The following is a 17789-nucleotide window of genomic DNA, read 5'->3' on the forward strand; positions in this document are numbered from 1 at the left end:
GTTCCCTTGGTGTCTCTAATTTCCTTGAAGAGATCTCTAGTCTTTCCCAGTCTGTTGTTTTCCTCTATTTCTTTGCATTGATCGCTGAAGAAGGCTTTCTTATCTCTTCTTGCTATTCTCTGGAACTCTGCATTCAGATGCTTATATCTTTCCTTTTCTCCTTTGCTTTTCGCCTCTCTTCTTTTCACAGCTATTTGTAAGGCCTCCCCAGACAGCCATTTTGCTTTTTTGCATTTCTTTTCCATGGGGATCGTCTCGATCCCTGTCTCCTGTACAATGTCACGAACCTCTGTCCATAGTTCATCAGGCACTCTATCTAACAGATCTAGGCCCTTAAGTCTATTTCTCACTTCCACTGTATAATCATAAGGGATTTGATTTAGGTCATACCTGAATGGTCTAGCGGATTTCCCTACTTTCTTCAATTTAAGTCTGAATTTGGCAGTAAGGAGTTCATGATCTGAGCCACAGTCAGCTCCTGGTCTTGTTTTTGTTGACTGTATAGAGCTTCTCCATCTTTGGCTGCAAAGAATATAATCAATCTGATTTTGGTGTTGACCATCTGGTGATGTCCATGTGTAGAGTCTTCTCTTGTGTTGTTGGAAAAGGGTGTTTGCTATGACCAGTGCATTTTCTTGGCAAAACTCTTATTAGTCTCTGCCCTGCTTCATTCCGCATTCCAAGGCCAAATTTGCCTGTTACTCCAGGTGTTTCTTGACTTCCTACTTTTGCATTCCAGTCTCCTATAATGAAAAGGACATCTTTTTTGGGTGTTAGTTCTAAAAGATCTTGTAGGTCTTCATAGAACGGTTCAACTTCAGCTTATTCAGCGTTACTGGTTGGGGCATAGACTTGGATTATTTAGCACTCCTCTCCGCAAAGGTCAGCTTTGACCCTAGAGTACCTACAGGAGACTGACCTGCTCCGGGTTGTACTGCGCAGCCGCGGGTTCTCTCGGAGCACGCTCCTGACGCCCCGCCCCGAATGCGAGTTCCGCATGCGCACATCGCTTTCTCTCAGACCCACCCCCGGAAGCACTGGCAGTTTAAGGGGGGGGAACCGGTAAGCGTTTCCGGAGGCGGGAGGCGCAGGCTGAGGCGGTCGCGGCAGCTACGGCTTGAGCGGGCCCGGCGCCGGCTGCGGCGGAAAGTATCCCACCGGCGGGCTATGTGAGCGCCGAGCCCTTGGCAGGTATGGCAGAGTCAGGACAACGCGTAGCAAGGGGGCAGGAATGGAAACCGGAGAGGTTTGAGGGGTTCTCTCCAGGTTCCGGCGCGCTCACCGCTGACACCGTCAGGCCCATTACGCCGACCGGGATGCCGAAGCCGCACGCGGGACCTTTGGAGTCCCGGCGCTCCGGGTCCGACTTCTGCGGTCTCTGGCCAGCCCGGAGCTCGTGCAGCGACACCGAGGCCCCCGAGGCAGAGTCTCGTCCAAGGTCACCCTCCGGTGACGGACCTCGGCGGGCCAGAGCGCTTAGAGATCCCGCCACCCCCTCTTCCCCCGTCAGACCGCCCCTCCGGCCTTTCAGGGGCGCGGAGTGGGCGCGGCTTGGCGACCTCTCGTTTGAGTCAAAGCCAGGAGAAAGACTGCGCTTGGGACTTCGCTGATCTTGGTCTCTTTACCTCTGCGTTTCACCTCTCTTGCTGTCTGTCACCTGTCATCGCCTGCACTTTATGCCTATTAACTCGGCCTCTGTCAGCTTTGTGTTTCTCTCGAGCCCATCTCCGAGTATCTGGGTCCTGTCTTCATTTCTGTTTCCACCTTCTGTGTCCCTTGACCCTGTGTTTCCTTCTTAGTCTTTACTCTGATTCACGGCCTGCCTGTCGGTCCAGCTCTTTACTCATTCTGTGTTTCTCTGCCAGTCGTGTGTCTTTCTCTCTTGTTTCTGCCTCTCCTCAGAGGGTTTCCCTGGGCGGGGCGGCCTGCCCGGACCTCTCAGCCATGGCAGGTGACTCATGACCCTGTGAAGCTTCCTACACTGGTGACATGATCAGAGGCTAGACTGCAGTCTGACCTCAGCTCTGACAGGTGTCGCCGAAACGGTCAGGGTGTAGGAGCTTCTGGAGGACAGGGAGAAGGCCATCTGCAAGCTAAATTAGCTTGATGAATCCTTACTTTTTCTTACCCATGGTTTTTCAGAACTGCCGAGTCTTACTTCCCTTTGCTCCATTCACGTGCCTTCCAGGGTTCTAAGGAGCCTGCTCTCTGAATTACCACTGCTTAACCAAGCCTGTGTACAGGCTGAGGAAGGGTTTGTCAGAGATCCTCTGCCCGTTGGGGCTCGTGGGGCAGTAGCAGGATTTCTGGGAGAGCTGTGTGCTTAGTTTGAAGATTATGTCACTATGTACAGTTAAATTGTGAGAAACCTAGTCGCTTGGGGTTCATTCTTTGCTCTACAAAAGTATTCAGTGGAGAAGTAAGCTGGACCCAAAAGAACAAATATTGAATGAGTCCACTTAAATGAGGTATCTAGAATAGGCAAAATCATGGAGACAGAAAGTGGAGTATAGTTTTGCCAGGGGCTGAGGGTGTTGGCAAAATCTTGGCTCTCTGTGCACCAGTGCCCAACAGAAATACAGAGTCATGGAACAGAAGGAAAGAGTGGCTTTACTGCTTTGCCAGGCAAACGGGGAACAGAGTAGGCTAGCGCCTCAAGAGCTGTGCCCCACTCCCAGGTGAATAGAGAGAGGTTATATAGTCAGACTGGGGTGTGTGATTTTTCCAGTAGTCATGTATGGATGTGAGAGTTGGACTGTGAAGAAGGCTGAGCACCGAAGAATTGATGCTTTTGAACTGTGGTGTTGGAGAAGACTCTTGAGAGTCCCTTGGACTGCAAGGAGATCCAACCAGTCCATTCTGAAGATCAACCCTGGGATTTCTTTGGAAGGAATGGTGCTAAAGCTGAAACTGCAGTACTTCGGCCGCCTCATGCGAAGAGTTGGCTTTGATGCTGGGAGGGATTGGGGGCAGGAGGAGAAGGGGACGACAGAGGATGAGATGGCTGGATGGCATCACTGACTCGATGGACATGAGTCTGAGTGAACTCCGGGAGTTGGTGATGGACAGGGAGGCCTGGCATGCTGCGATTCATGGGGTCGCAAAGAGTCGGACACGACTGAGCGACTGAACTGAACTGGGATGTGTGATAGGATTAAGGCAGTAACAGTCTTGCATTCTTATGCAAAGTTTCAAAAGGGCGGGGTTGCTGACAAGATTAGGGTGTGTGCAGGGTCTTAGGTGGGCTTCCCAGGTGGCACAGTGGTAAAAAATCCACCTGCCAATGCAGGAGACTCAAGAGACTTGGGTTCAGTCCCTGGGTTGGGAAGATTCCCTTGGGGTATAAATAGCAACTCTCTCAAGTATTCTTGCCTGGAAAATCCAATGGACAGAGGAGCCTAGTGGGATCTATTCTGCAGGGTCACTGAGCACAAACACACAAGCAGGGTCTTGGGTTCATTCTCCTAATCTTGATGAGCCTCTCTGGTCCCTTTAATCTTACCTCAGGTGATTTCTTGGCTGCTCCTCCCTTAATTAGCAACTGTTCTGCCCTTTGGAACTAAGAAGTTGTGGAGGCTGGAGTCTTGCCTATGAGAAATGGAGGACAAAAAGACCTCAGTGTCCTGGAGCCCCACAGGGCCCTGCTCAACATCAAGGGGGAGGAGAGGATGGAAAATTATTTACTGGATACAGGGTTTTAGTTTGGGATGAAGAAAAAGTTCTGCAAACAGATAATGGTGATGGTTGCACAACTGCATGAATGTACTTAATGCCACTAATTGTAAACTTTAAATGGTTACAGTGGTAAATTTTATGTTAAGTATATTTTACCACAGTACCAAAAAAGTTGTTGAATGCAGATTCCTGAAACTAACAAGCTCTTTGAAAATGTGATTTTTAAAATTCCATTCTGTAGCTTTTAGAAACATTTAGTTGAACTGACGTTTCTTAATGCCTGCTCTCCACAGCCAAGGTCCTTAGAAAAGGAGTTTGGTTAAAAGAATTTAGTTAAAAATTTCTACTTTTAGCACCCTGACTCTCCCTCTGTATTCACTGGACTCAGTGCAGGAATCTGCTGCATAAGCAGGAAACTAGAGGATGGTTTTACTCTTCACTTGAAGAAAAATAGTCCTTTTATTATAATAATGAGAAATTATGTGTTATTATGTGTTTTCTGGTGGGAGAGGCCTTTGTTTTATGTTTTTTTATCTAGGTTGTCAGTTTCTAAGCTAGTTTATCAAGCTTTCTTATAAGATGCAGTCGCCGAATTACTGCCATATTGAATCCGTTGATATCATCGGGTATTTTATGTACCGCCAAAGGAAGAGAAAGCTCTGGCAATTAAGCTGCTGCTGTGTGCATGCTAAGTCACTTCAGTAGTGTCTCACTGACTCCATGGACTGTAACCTGCCAGGCTCTTCAGTCCTTGGGATTTCCCAGGCAAGAATACTGGAGTGGGTAGCCTTTTCCTCCTCCAGGGGATCTTCCTCACCCAGGGATCAAACCTCTGATTCCTGAGTCTCCTGCGTTGGCAGGCAGATTCTTTACCAACTACACCACCTGGGAAGTCCAATTAAGCTATTACATATGCTTTTTTACATGTTTAAACTTAATTTTAAAGTTATATTCTAGTACATTTGTAAAAAGAAGAAAAGTGAAACAAACTGATTAAAATGTTCATTAACCTCCTTACTATTCCTACTCTTCTGAATACTTTCAGTTCAGAGTTACACCTGTGCTTTTCCACAGTTTGTCCTGTGTGTCGTCAGAAACATTGGGTGAGGCTCTCAGGAAAGCTCTAGTACTGTTTAAGGCAGAGACAACTGTTAGAACTTCCACCTGGCCATCACATCTTGATTTCAGAAATTTGAAAATGTGCCTCTTATAATCAATTGTAGCTCTATATTATTTTCAGGAACTTTTCCATTTTACCTTATTCATGTTTGCAATTAAAATACAAAGAGATTTTTGTCTCATTTGTAACATATGAGGGGAAAAAAACCTTTTGTTGTGTATGTTGTAGAACATACAAAACAGCAAGTGCTATTTCTTCTGCTTTCTTGGTTCAGCTTCTTATCCTGAATTCTAGTGAATATGAGAGTGCAGTTAAAAAACATTTCCTTGGCTTTATTGTAATGTTAATGGCAGGGTGAGATGGTGGATGGCATCATCAACTCAATGGACATGAGTTTGAGCAAACTCCAGGAGATGGTGAAGGACCGGGAATCCTAGTGTGCTGCAGTCCAAGGGTTCAAAAAGAGACACAACTGAGCTGAACGACTGAACAACAACAACGATAGCAGGGTGACTGATAAGTGGAGAGTTAGTGGTTAGAACAATAACTTCTCTTTTGAAAGGCAAAGAATTTTCCACACTGGATCATTTGCCCTGGAGTTTTAATTAAAACATTCAGCTGTGGCAAGAATCAAACTTCATAAAGCAGGTAGCTTGTTCTTTAAAAATCCTAGAATAGGTTTTACCAAGTGCTCTGGCTGAGTGTGCTCAGTTGCTCAGTTGTTTCTGACTCTGTGACCCTTTGGACTGGAGCCTGCCAGGTTCCTCTGTCTGTGGGATTTCTCAGGCAAGAATACTGGAATGGGTGGCCATTTCCTTCTCCGGGGGATTTTCCTGACCAGGACTGAACCTGGGTCTCCTGCATTGCAGGCAGATTCTTTACCTACTGAGCTATCGGGTTGCAGAGGGGTGGGGATGGGGGGCGGATGAGGAATGTGTTCCAGTTAGAAAATATAGGTATATTTGATTGATAATGGTCTAGAGGCCAAAAAATACTTTTGTACAGGGTAGTTTAATTCTGCAAAATTACATAGGTATTGAATAGTGAGAATACCAGAAAAACACCTACTTCTGCTTTATTGACAATGCCAAATCCTTTGTGTGGATCACAGCAAACTGGAAAATTCTTCGAGAGATGGGAATACCAAATCACCTGAGCTGCCGCCTGAGAAATCTGTGTGCAGGTTAAGAAGCAACAGTTAGAACTGGACGTGGAACAATAGACTGGTTCCAAATTGGGAAAAGAGTATGTCAAGGCTGTATATTGTCACCCTGCTTATTTAACTTATACGCAGAGTACATCATACGAAATGCTGGGCTGGAGGAAGCACGAGCTGGAATCAAGATTGCCAGAAGAAATATCAGTAACCTCAGATGTACAGATGACACCACTCTTATGGCAGAAAGTGAAGAACTGAAGAGCCTCTTGATGAAAGTAAAAGAGGAGAGTGAAAAAGTTGACTTAAAGCTCGACATTCAGAAAACGAAGATCATGGCATCTGGTCCCATTACTTCGTGGGAAATAGATGGGGAAACAGTAGAAACAGTGACAGACTTTATTTTGAGGGGGCTCTAAAATCACTGCAGATGGTGACTGCAGCCATGAAATTAAAAGACACTTGCTCCTTGCTCCATGACCAACCTAGACAGCTTATTAAAAAGTAGAGATATTACTTTGCCAACAGAAGTCTGTCTAGTCAAAGCTATGGTTTTTCCAGTAGTCGTGTATGGATGTGAGATTTGGACTATAAAGCTGAGTGCTGAAGAATTGATGCTTTTGAACTGTGGTGTTGGAGAAGATTCTTGAGGGTCCATTGGACTGCAAGGAGCTCAAACCAGTCTGTCCTAAAGGAAATCAGTCCTGAATATTCATCAGATGCTGAAACTGAAACTCCAGTACTTTGGCCACCTGATGTCCAAAACTGACTCATTTGAAAAGACCCTGATGCTGGGAAAGGTCGAAGGCGGGAGGAGAAGGAGATGAAAGAGGGTGAGATGGTTGGATGTCATCACCGAGTCAATGGACATGGGTTTGGGTAGACTTCGGGAGTTGGTGATGGAGAGGGAGGCCTGGCGTGCTGCAGTCCATGGGGTTGCAAAAAGTAGGACACGACCGAGTAACTGAACTGAACCATGGTGATAGAAGGTGTTAACGTTTAAAGAAAGCCTAGTGACAGTCATGCAGAAACTCAACACTTTTTGTAACTTTTCTGTAAATCTAAACTTATTCCAAAATTAAAACTTTATTTAAAAAGTACAAAGGTAGTAGCTCAGAAGGTAGAAAAGCTGATATAACAGAAAATATCAGTCATGATTACTTTTCTTTGCCGTTCACCCACAGATACAATATTTATTAGCAAGACACTGGTACACAGTGAATGGCACTAGCATCTCCCACATTTTTAATGTGATTTTTCTTTTCAGAAAGCGCTGTGATTTTAGTTTGAAACAAAACTAAGAAATGGGTTCCTCTTTGTCATTTATTCATACTGTCTTTTGATGGTCATGGCACAAAGAACTTTATCCCAGGAATACAACTTTTCTTTAGGTAAGCTATAAACTTGCTAAAAATACAATTTTTTAAATTATTTACTAAAGTGGTTTCTTTTTCAGTAATTTTTTACTGAAAACTTTTTTACTGAAATAATAATGTAGTTGTATTTACATTAGACCAGAAGGTTCTCTTACTTCTGAGGAGTAGAGATTGCACATTTTAAGGCCAATCATTGCCATTCTTTGTATTGTTAGAGAATTTAACTTCCAAGAAACTTTCCTAAGTGACACTTTTTTTTCACTTAGAAAAATATTAGATTTGGCATTACATTTCTGTTTGAATCCTAACATACCACTTCTGAGATATGTGACCTTGGACAGATCTTTTAACCTTTCTGAGCTTCAGTTTAGCTCATGGTATAAAGGCTGTTGCCAGCCCTGAGTTTATATAGTCTGCTTAGTGAACTGTAAAGCATTTGGCTAAAGTATTTGAGTAGGCATGGGGTGTTGGTATTTTTGTACATTTGTGCCAGACTAGAGATTCACTAAAGTAACATTTACAGTGTTTAAATGTGCTCTCTACAGTAAGCATGCAAATTACCATGCACTCTGACTAAGAAATCTCTGGAGGGCTTCAAGAAAAGTCACTGGTGGGTCACCTCCCCTATTATACTGTTGTCATGTGTGTTTTTAGAATATGGAATTGGTATTTAAACAGTATATAAAGCTTGACATACAATTCCTCAGCTAAATAATAAATGTACAATTAAACTCATCAGAGTTGGAAAGGGTCTTGGAGGTCATCTAGTTCATATTTACCCTTTGTCCTTTGCTCTTAAAAAGCCAGATTAGAACTTCCCTAGTGGTCTAGTGGTTAAGACTCTGAGCCTCCACTGCAGAGCCTCAGGTTTGATCCCTGGTCAAACCTCGCATGCCATGGGGTATGGTCAAAAAAAATTTTTTTTAAAGCCAGATTATCTTAGGGAATGATGGAGGGAGTTAGCTAGGATTGGCGTGTTTGTTTTAGAACTGTTGGATTTTTTAAAAAAAATCTATACAAGATGACACAAAATTGCTAGTACTTCATTAAGTCTGAAGATGGCGAATAATTTGCTCTGATTGCATTACACATTGTAGACTGTTTCGGTTATTTGTGAAAATATTCATCTTTACCTTCCATACTGCCTCATCTCTCAGACTATTGGGTCTGAGCTGGTGTTTTGAATTTAAGTTCCAGCTTCATCACTTACTGGTTATATGACCTTAGGTACATAGTTTAGCCTCTCTTGTCTATCTTTTATTCTTTATAATAGGAGTAAAAAATATCAAGTGATTTTTTATGAGGATTAATTTATGAGAATACATAAAGTGCTTTACATAGAATCTGTTACAATACATTCATTAAATAAATGGTCCATGCGATTACCTCTCCTGCTGCTTATGACATTGTCCTGCTTACCCAGTGGAATTGGTAACTAGTTTACCTTGCATGCATGCTAAGTCACTTCAGTCGTGTCAGACTCTTTTCAACCCTATGAACTGTAGCCCACCAGGCCCCTCTGTCCATGGGATTCTCCAGGCAAGAATACTGGAGTGGGTTGCCATGCCCTCCTCCAGGGGATGTTCCCAACAAAGGAACTGAACCCATATCTCTATGTCTCCTGCACTGGCAGGTGGGTTCTTTACCACTAGCACCACCTGGGAAGCCCAACTAGTTTATCTTGCATTACTCTGTTTTTAAAAACTGCTTTATCATGACATAATTCATATGCAGTTAAGAGGTTTTTTTAGTATATTCAATGAGTCAAATACCCATCAAAGATTGAGGGCAGTAGGAGAAGAGGGCAACAAAGGATGAGAGGGTTGGATGGCATCACCGACTCAATGGACATGAGTTTGAGCAAACTCAGGGAGACAGTGAAGGACAGGAAAGCCTGGCTTGCTATAGTCCATGGGGTCTCAAAAAGTCAGTTACAACTTAGTGACTGAACACCACCACCACAATTTAATTTTAGAATTTTTGTCTTCCCTTTTAAACAAACCAATTAGCAGTCACTCCTCATTTCCTTGCCCTGTAGTTTCTTGCAACTGCTGACTTACTTTTTGCCTCTGAAATTCGCTATTCTGGACATTTCATGTCAGTGGGATCATACAAGATTTAGCCTTTTGTGTCTGACTTCTTTCACTTGGCATGATGTTTCAAGGTTTGGACTTCTGGTATATATCAATACTTCATTTTTATTGCCAAAAGGATGTTATGATACATGTAGTATATAATAAAATGGAATAATATTCCTGTATAGATGTACCATGTTCTATTCAGTCATCAGTTGAGGACATTTGGGTTATTTCCCGTTTTTGGCCATTATGAATAATGCTGTTAGAGACATTCATTATGTTTTCTTTGGGCATCATGTTTTCATTTTGGGTAGATAAAAAGAGTAGAGTTGTTGAGTTATATGATAACCCTGTTGAACTTTTTGAGGAGCTACAAAACTGTTTTCTAAAGCGGATGAGCCATTTTACATTCCCACTAGCAGTATTGTTGTTCAGCCGCCCAGTCGTGTCTGACTCTTGGCGACCCCATGGCCTGCAGCACATCAGTCCTCCCTGTCCCTCACCATCTCCCAGAGTTTGCTCAAGTTCGTGTTCATTGCATTGGTAATGCCGTCCAGCCATCTCATCCTCTGACACCCTCTTTTACTTCTGCCCTCAATCTTTCCCAGCATTAGGGACTTTTCCAATGAGTCATCTGTTTGCATCAGATGACCAAAATACTGTAGCTTCAGCTTCAGCATCAGTCCTTCTGGTGAATATTCAGGGTTGATCTCCCTTAAGATTGACTCGTTTGATCTCCTTGCTTTCCAAGGGACTTTCAGGAGTTTTCTCCAGCACCACAGTTTGAAGGCATCAATTCTTTGGTGTTCTGCCTTTACGGTCCAGCTCTTACAACCATACGTGACCACTGGGAAGACCATGGCCTTGACTATACAGACCTTTGTCGACAGAGTAATGTCTCTGCTTTTCAATACACTGTCTAGGTTTGTCATTGCTTTCCTGCCAAGAAGCAATCATCTGATTTCATGGCTGCAGCACTGTCTGCAGTGATCTTGGAGCCCAAGAAGAGGAAATCTGTCACTACTTTCGCTTTTTCCCCTTCTATTTGCCATGCAGTAATGGGGCTGAATGCCATGGCCTTAGTTTTTTTAATGTTTAGTCTTAATTTGCCTCTTTCACTCTCCTCCTTCACCCTCATCAAGAGGCTCTTTAGTTCCTCTTTGCTTTCTGCCATTAGAGTGGTGCCATCCACATATCTGAGGTTGTTGATGTTTCTCCCGCCTGTCTTGATTCTGGGTTGTAACTCGTCCAGCCGGGCATTTCTCATGATGGACTCAGCATGTAGGTTAAACAAACAGGGTGACAACAGACAGCTGTACTGCAGTGTATAAGGGTCCTGATCCTTCCACATCCTCTCTAACACTCGTTAGTGTCTGTCTTATCACAGCCACCCAAGTGGGTGAGAAGTGATAGCTCATTATAGTTTCAATTTGCATTTCCCTAATGAATAATGATACTGGACATCTTTTGTGTGTCCTACTTGGAGAAATGTCTGTTCAAATCCTTGACCCATTTTTCAGTGGGTAGTCTTTTTATTATTGAATTTTTAGAGTTCTTTATGTATTCTGGAGTAGGAAGTGGCAACCCACTCCAGTATTCTTGCCTGGAAATTTTTGTGGACAGAGAAGCCTGGTGGGCTACAGTCCAGGGGGTTGCGAAGAGTCAGATACCATACCACTACCACCACCGTATGTATTCTGTATACAAGTTACTTATAAGTTACCTGATTTGAGTATATTTTCTCCCGTGTTGTAAGTTATGTTTCGCTTTCTTGATAGTATTATGTGTACTTTGACCTACTCTTGTTATCTTCCTGCCTACCGATTCAGTAGGTCCCATTGGTTCTGTTTTCCATATTCACTGTTACTTTCATTGCCTCAAACCTAGACCATATTCACTGAAATCTTATCATTGGCCTTTGCTTTAGGCTTCTCCTGCTTTAAGTCCATCCATAAATTATCCTTTCTAAACATTTTTCACAGCATGTCACACCGAAGTTTTCAGTGCTGCCCCCAGTGCCCCATTTAAAGCTCAGACTCAGCCTTCAGCAGGGTAGTACCAGTCATTCTTTTCAGATTTACCTCTCGCTACCCCTGTCACTTGTAGAAGGAGGCACAGGCAGTGATGCCCATGCTGCCAGAGGTGTTATGGAATGGAAGAAAGCTTTTAAGAGGGTCTTCTGGTGGTAATTTTACCAGAAAATAAGTTCTTGCCCTCGGTGTGGTGGTACCAATAACTCAGTTTCTTCAGTGTGTCACACTCATAATACACTCAGCCTGCAAGAAATTAAAGCAAAATGCTGTGTAGTTTATAATTTTTCTTTTCTGTGTTAATAAGTGAGAGTTAGGTTTTTTCTTTGTCCATTTTTGATACTGTGGTTTTATAAAAATAGCAAGTTTTCTTATATCTTTGTTCCCTTTCTCCTTTCTTCCTCCTCTGAAACAGTTTATATAACATAGGAATTAGTTTTGAAGAATTTTCCCATAAAATATCCTGGGCCTGGGAGCTTTGGGCAGTCATTTGAATGTGCTTTGTCATTTCTCCACAGTTACTTTTTTTTTTTTTTTTAAATCAATGTGACATTGAAATTTATTAGGGGAAAATTGTCTTCTGTTTTAAAAAGTTTCTGTCGTGTGATTGCATTTTGTTTCATTTCTTATTCCTAATTTTCTGAATTTGGCATTGCTAGTTTTACATTATTTGTTGTTATTGCTCAGTCGCTAAGCTTTTCTTCTTCATTGTTAATTCTGTTGTTATTCCCAGCCAGTGTTTGTCTTTTTTAATTTATAGTTCAGTTTTGGAGTTCCTGTGTGTTTGTTAGTTTTCCTGTGTACCTGCCATGCTTAATTTTTGTGGACATATGAAATGTAGAATTTTCTACCAGTTGTAGAAGTCTGTCATTTCTGGGTCTGTTTCTGTTGATCAATTTTTTTTCTCTCTCTCCTTATTATGAATTATATTTTCCTTCTTTGCATGCCAGGTGATTTTTTTTTTTTTTAATTGGATGCCATACACTAATTTTACCTTAGTGGGTTCTGGATTTTTTGTGTTGTATAAATATCCTTAAGCTTTGTTCTGGAACACATTTAAGTTACTAGGAAATATTTTGATCCTTTTGAGGCTTGTTTTTAAACTTTATTTAATGGAACCAGAATTGCATTTTGTCTAAAGCTAATTTGTTCCCACTGTTGAGGCAAGATTCTCCTAAATACTCAAGGTTTCACACTTGGAAGTTTTCTTCTCTTAGATACTTTGATTATTCCTCCTGCTCCATTCATTTTGTTCTTTCTTTCAAGGACTCTCAACTAGCCATATGTTGGAACTATATTCTCTGTTCTCCTGTCCTGTTATCTTCTACCTTGCTGTTATCCTGTTTTTATCCTCCTGCATAAACATTCCTCAGAGTGCTTCCACGTTATTGATTCCATTTTCTACTCCTTACCGCCTGTTTAAATTTCTGCTCTCTTTTAGTTTCCTTATATCTTGTTCTTTTTGCATCATTCTACTATTTTATCTTCCTTAAATTTCCATTCACAGAAATCATGTTTTCATGCTTGTGGAAAACATCAGTTTAAAAAGGCTATCTAAACTGTACTCTTTGTTACCCTTTACTATTTTCTTCTTTTTGGTTATTGTAGAATCTATTTACAGATTAAGTGTTGGGAAACATTTTGTTCAGGTCTGAAAGTTTCCCCCTTTTTGGATAGATCATTTTGGGGTTCTTTATACCTGAATGCTGTTATAATCAACTGTTAGCTCTTTTGCTGGAGGATGGGCTGATGATATTGACATCAGTGTTATAACTTGAGTGAAAAAAAAAAACTGGGGCTGGAGGCTAGGTTGAGACATTGTTAGGCAAACTTGAGCTCCATGCAATTTGTTCTGTGTTGGTGAAATTGTTTTACCAGGGGCCAACTTGTGTTTCTTTGGTCTAGCTGACAAAGGATGGGCTATGTCTTTGCTTCCTTCCTGGGGCTACTAATGAGCCCCACCTTTTCATATCAAGTCTTTAAAAATTTTCTGCTGAGGCAGTGTGCAACCTTTGGTACCCAGTGCAGCCATCTCTGAATGTTGCCAGAATGCAGGACCTTTCCTGTGGTCTGCCCTCTGTAACTGTGGCCTTTCCTGATGAACAGGTACCTGCTGGTCCTCTGTCAGGATTACTGCTGCCAGAATTGTCTGGTGTAGCAGGGGGAGTTGCCAGGGTAGGGTCTCCTTTTAGCCTGGCCCCATCTCCACTAGATCCTTAATTAAAATTTGTTGCATAAAGACAACTCTGATCCCTGCTTTTCATGCTAATCTTTTTGTTTCTTATATTTTTTAGTTTGGATGTAGTAGATGGAAAGAATTATATGCTGCTTGCAAGTCTTCCTTTTAGCCTGGTGACCACCAAAATTTATAGTGACCATGTATAACTTTAGAATACACCACAGTTCCCTCCTCTGAATTCCTCAAGATTTGTAATCCTCTTATGGTGCTTATATCAGGCTTTGCATTGAATAACAGGATTATACGCATGGGGTTTTGTGTGTGCTTTTTTTTAATCCCCCTACCAGATGATAAACTCTGGACAGTGACATTCCTTCATTGTCTTAGAAATCCCCCTAGTACTTTGCACATAGTGTTTTATGTTGTGGGGCTTTTTAAAATGTTCTTTTGTGGTGAGTTAATTACTTCTGTGAAACTCTTTTAACAATTGAAATGGCAACTACTATTATATAGACCTCAATTGCCTGTGAGTTTGTAAATATTATTTCCTTCTGTGCTGTCGTGTCCAACTCTTTGCGACCTCATGGACTGTAGCCTTCCAGGCTCCTCTCCATGAAATTGTCTAGCAAGAATCCTGGAGCAGGTTGCTGTTTTGTACTCCAAGGGATCTTCCTTACCTGGGGATCAAACCCATGTCTTTGGCGTATCCTTCATTAGTAGGTGGGTTCTTTACCACTGCATTACCTGGAAAGCCCAATATTGCTTATATAACAGGGAAACCTGTAGGAGAGATTTAGACTTTGCATGTTACAAGAAAAGAGAATATGTAGAAGTGCCAGAATCATTCAGATTTAAGGGTAGAGGTCAAATACTTACTAAATTACAAAGATTATCACCATCTTGACAGAGTTAGAAATAAAGTTACATGACCTTTTTCCAGCTGTTTTTTAGTATGTGGTAAAAAATACATGTCATTCAGTTTGCTACTGTAACCATTTTCAGGTTACTTATATTCCAGTATTGTGTATGACATGACTTACATTCCAGTATTGTACAGTCAGCACCACTTTCTAGTTCCGAAATATTTTCATCACCCCAAATAGAAACTCTGTCCATTAAGCAATAACTCCCCATTCCTTATTCACCCAAACCCGTGACAACCTCCAATCTACTTTCTCTGTATTTGTCTCTTCTAGATATTTCACAAAAGCAGAATTATACAACATCTGTACTTTGTTTCTGCCTTACCTTAACGTTCAGCATGTTTCAGTGCAATGTTTTCAGTATTCTCCCATGTTGTAGCGCATATCCACTGCATTCCTTTCTGTTTGTGTTCTCTGTGTGTCTTCTCAGTGTAATTGGCTTATAATGTTGTTGAAGGCCTCTCTTTCCTTACAGAGCTTTTGTCCTGTTTTTCTAGATGTGTGGAAGTCTCCACCTGTTAGTGTGCATCTGCATGCTTCTCTCTTCAATTCTGCTCGTTTCTGCTTCATATGTATTTCTTTTGTTAGGTGCGTATATGTTTTTGTCATACACTCTTGAAAGTGAAACTTTCGTCAGTGTATAATATCCATCTTTGTTTTTGTAACCTTTTTGACTTAAAATCTATTTTGTCTGATAATAATATAGTCACCCTAGCTCTCTTTTGGTTTCTCTTTGCATGAATCACCTTTTCCATTATTTTACTTTGAACATCCTTGTGCCTTTGTAACTGAAGTGAGTCTCTTATAAACAATGTATAGACCGTGTTTTTTAACCCATTCTCCAAGCCTTTTAACTGGAGAGCTTAATCTACTTAATTTGAAAAAATCACTAATAAAGAAGGATTTATTTCTACTGTTTATTTCCAGCTATTTTCTGTGCATCTTAGGTGTTTTTTGTTCCCCTTATTGCCTTCTAGGTTTTTGGTAAGCATTTCTTGCATCTTCTCAACCTTTGCCTCCTTTCTTTTTCCGAGATCCTAAATCATATTCACTGTCATTATTCTGCATTCTTTTTCTGGAAGGTTGCCTATCTCCACTTCTTTTACTTGTTTTTCTGGGATTTTATCTTGTCCCTTCATCTGGGACATAACTTTCTGCTTTTTCATACTGATTAACTTTCTGTAAAGTGGTTTTGTTTTAGTTGTGGGATTGTGGTTCTTGCTACTTCTGTCTGCCCTCTGATGGAGCAGGGTAAGAGGTTCTTGTAGGCTTCCTAATTGGAGGGACTGGTGGTGGGAAAAACTGGGTCTCGCTCCAGTGGGCAGGGCCTTGCTCAGTAAAGCTTTAATCCAGTTATCTGCTGATGGGTGGGGTTGCGCGCCCTCCCTGGTAGTTTTTGGGCCTAAGGCGACCCAGCCCTCTGGGCTCTGGGCTCTGTGGTCAGGGTAATGGCAACCTGCAAAAGAGTTTACGCCAAAGACCTTCCCAGACAGCTGCTGCCAGTCCCCCATCCCTGTGGTGAACCCCTGCTGACCCACACCTCCACTGGAGACCTCCAACACTGGCAGATCGTTGTAGATCAGTTTCGTGGAGTCACTGTTCGTTTCCTCTGAGGCTTGGTGTACGCAAGGTTTTGTTTGTGCCCTCAAGACTGGAGTCTCTGTTTCCCCCAGTCCCATGGAAGTCTTGTAATCAAATCCTGCTGGCCTTCAAGGTCAGATTCCCTGGGGATTCCCAGTCCCTTTGTCGAGTCCCCAGGCTGGGAAGCCTGACAGTGGGGTTCAGAACCTTCATGAGAGTGGGAGAACTTCTTTGGTATTATTGTTCTCCAGTTTGTGGATCACCCACCCAGCAGGTATGGAGTTAGATTTTATTGTGATTATGCCCCTCCTACGGTTTCGCAGCGGCTTCTTCTTTCTCTTTGGACGTGGAGTAAATCTTTTTGGTAGGTTCCAGCATCCTCCTGTCAGTGGTTCAGTGGTTGTTCAACACTAGTTGTGATTTTGGTGCTCTCGGAGGAGGAGTTGAGTGCATGTCCTTCTACTCCACCATCTTGAACCCCACCTCAGTTCAGTTCAGTTCAGTTCAGTCGCTCAGTCGTGTCCGACTCTTTGCGACCCCATGAATCGCAGCACGCCAGGCCTCCCTCTCCATCACCAACTCCCGGAGTTCACTCAGACTCATGTCCATCGAGTCTGTGATGCCATCCAGCCATCTCATCCTGGGTCGTCCCCTTCTCCTCCTGCCCCCAATCTCTCCCAGCATCAGAGTCTTTTCCAATGAGTCAGCTCTTCGCATGAGGCATCCAAAGTACTGGAGCTTCAGCTTTAGCATCATTCCTTCCAAAGAAATCCCAGGGTCGACCTCCTTCAGAATGGACTGGTTGGATCTCCTTGCAGTCCAAGGGACCCTCAAGAGTCTTCTCCAACACCACAGTTCAAAAGCATCAATTCTTTGGCGCTCAGCCTTCTTCACAGTCCAACTCTCACATCCATACATGACTACTGGAAAAACCATAGCCTTGACTAGACGGACCTTAGTCGGCAAAGTAATGTCTCTGCTTTTGAATATGCTATCTAGGTTGGTCATAACTTTTCTTCCAAGGAGTAAGCATCTTTTAATTTCATGGCTGCAATCACCATTTGCAGTGATTTTGGAGCCCAGAAAAATAAAGTCTGACGCTGTTTCTACTGTTTCCCCATCTATTTCCCATGAAGTGATGGGACCAGATGCCATGATCTTCATTTTCTGAATGTTGAGCTTTAAGCCAACTTTTTCACTCTCCTCTTTCACTTTCATCAAGAGGCTTTTTAGTTCCTCTTCACTTTCTGCCATAAGGGTGGTATCATCTGCATATCTGAGGTTATTGATATTTCTCCCAGCAATCTTGATTCCAGCTTGTGCTTCTTCCAGTCCAGCGTTTCTCATGATGTACTCTGCATATAAGTTAAATAAGCAGGGTGACAGTATACAGCCTTGACGTACTCCTTTTCCTATTTGGAACCAGTCTGTTGTTCCATGTCCAGTTCTAACTGTTGCTTCCTGACCTGCATACAGATTTCTCAAGAGGCAGGTCAGGTGGTCTGGTATTCCCATCTCTTTCAGAATTTTCCACAGTTGATTGTGATCCACACAGTCAAAGGCTTTGGCATAGTCAAGAAAGCAGAAATAGATATTTTTCTGAAACTCTCTTGCTTTTTCCATGATCCAGCGGATGTTGGCAATTTGATCTCTGGTTCCTCTGCCTTTTCT

At 42.4% G+C, this 17789-nt stretch overlaps 1 protein-coding gene across 1 annotated transcript in view; it reads left to right on the forward strand.

The window, feature by feature from the left end:
* Window positions 1-1061: 1061 nt before the first annotated feature.
* The window catches only part of ZBTB43 (zinc finger and BTB domain containing 43), a 30431-nt gene continuing 13703 nt past the window's right edge, over window positions 1062-17789 (forward strand). Inside the window, exon 1 of the mRNA XM_052649033.1 lies at window positions 1062-1191. The gene's annotated coding sequence lies outside the window, so the exon portion shown is untranslated. The remainder of the gene's footprint in view (window positions 1192-17789) is intronic.

This window comes from Budorcas taxicolor, chromosome 11 (genome assembly GCF_023091745.1).
Source record: "Budorcas taxicolor isolate Tak-1 chromosome 11, Takin1.1, whole genome shotgun sequence".
Lineage (NCBI taxonomy): Eukaryota > Metazoa > Chordata > Mammalia > Artiodactyla > Bovidae > Budorcas > Budorcas taxicolor.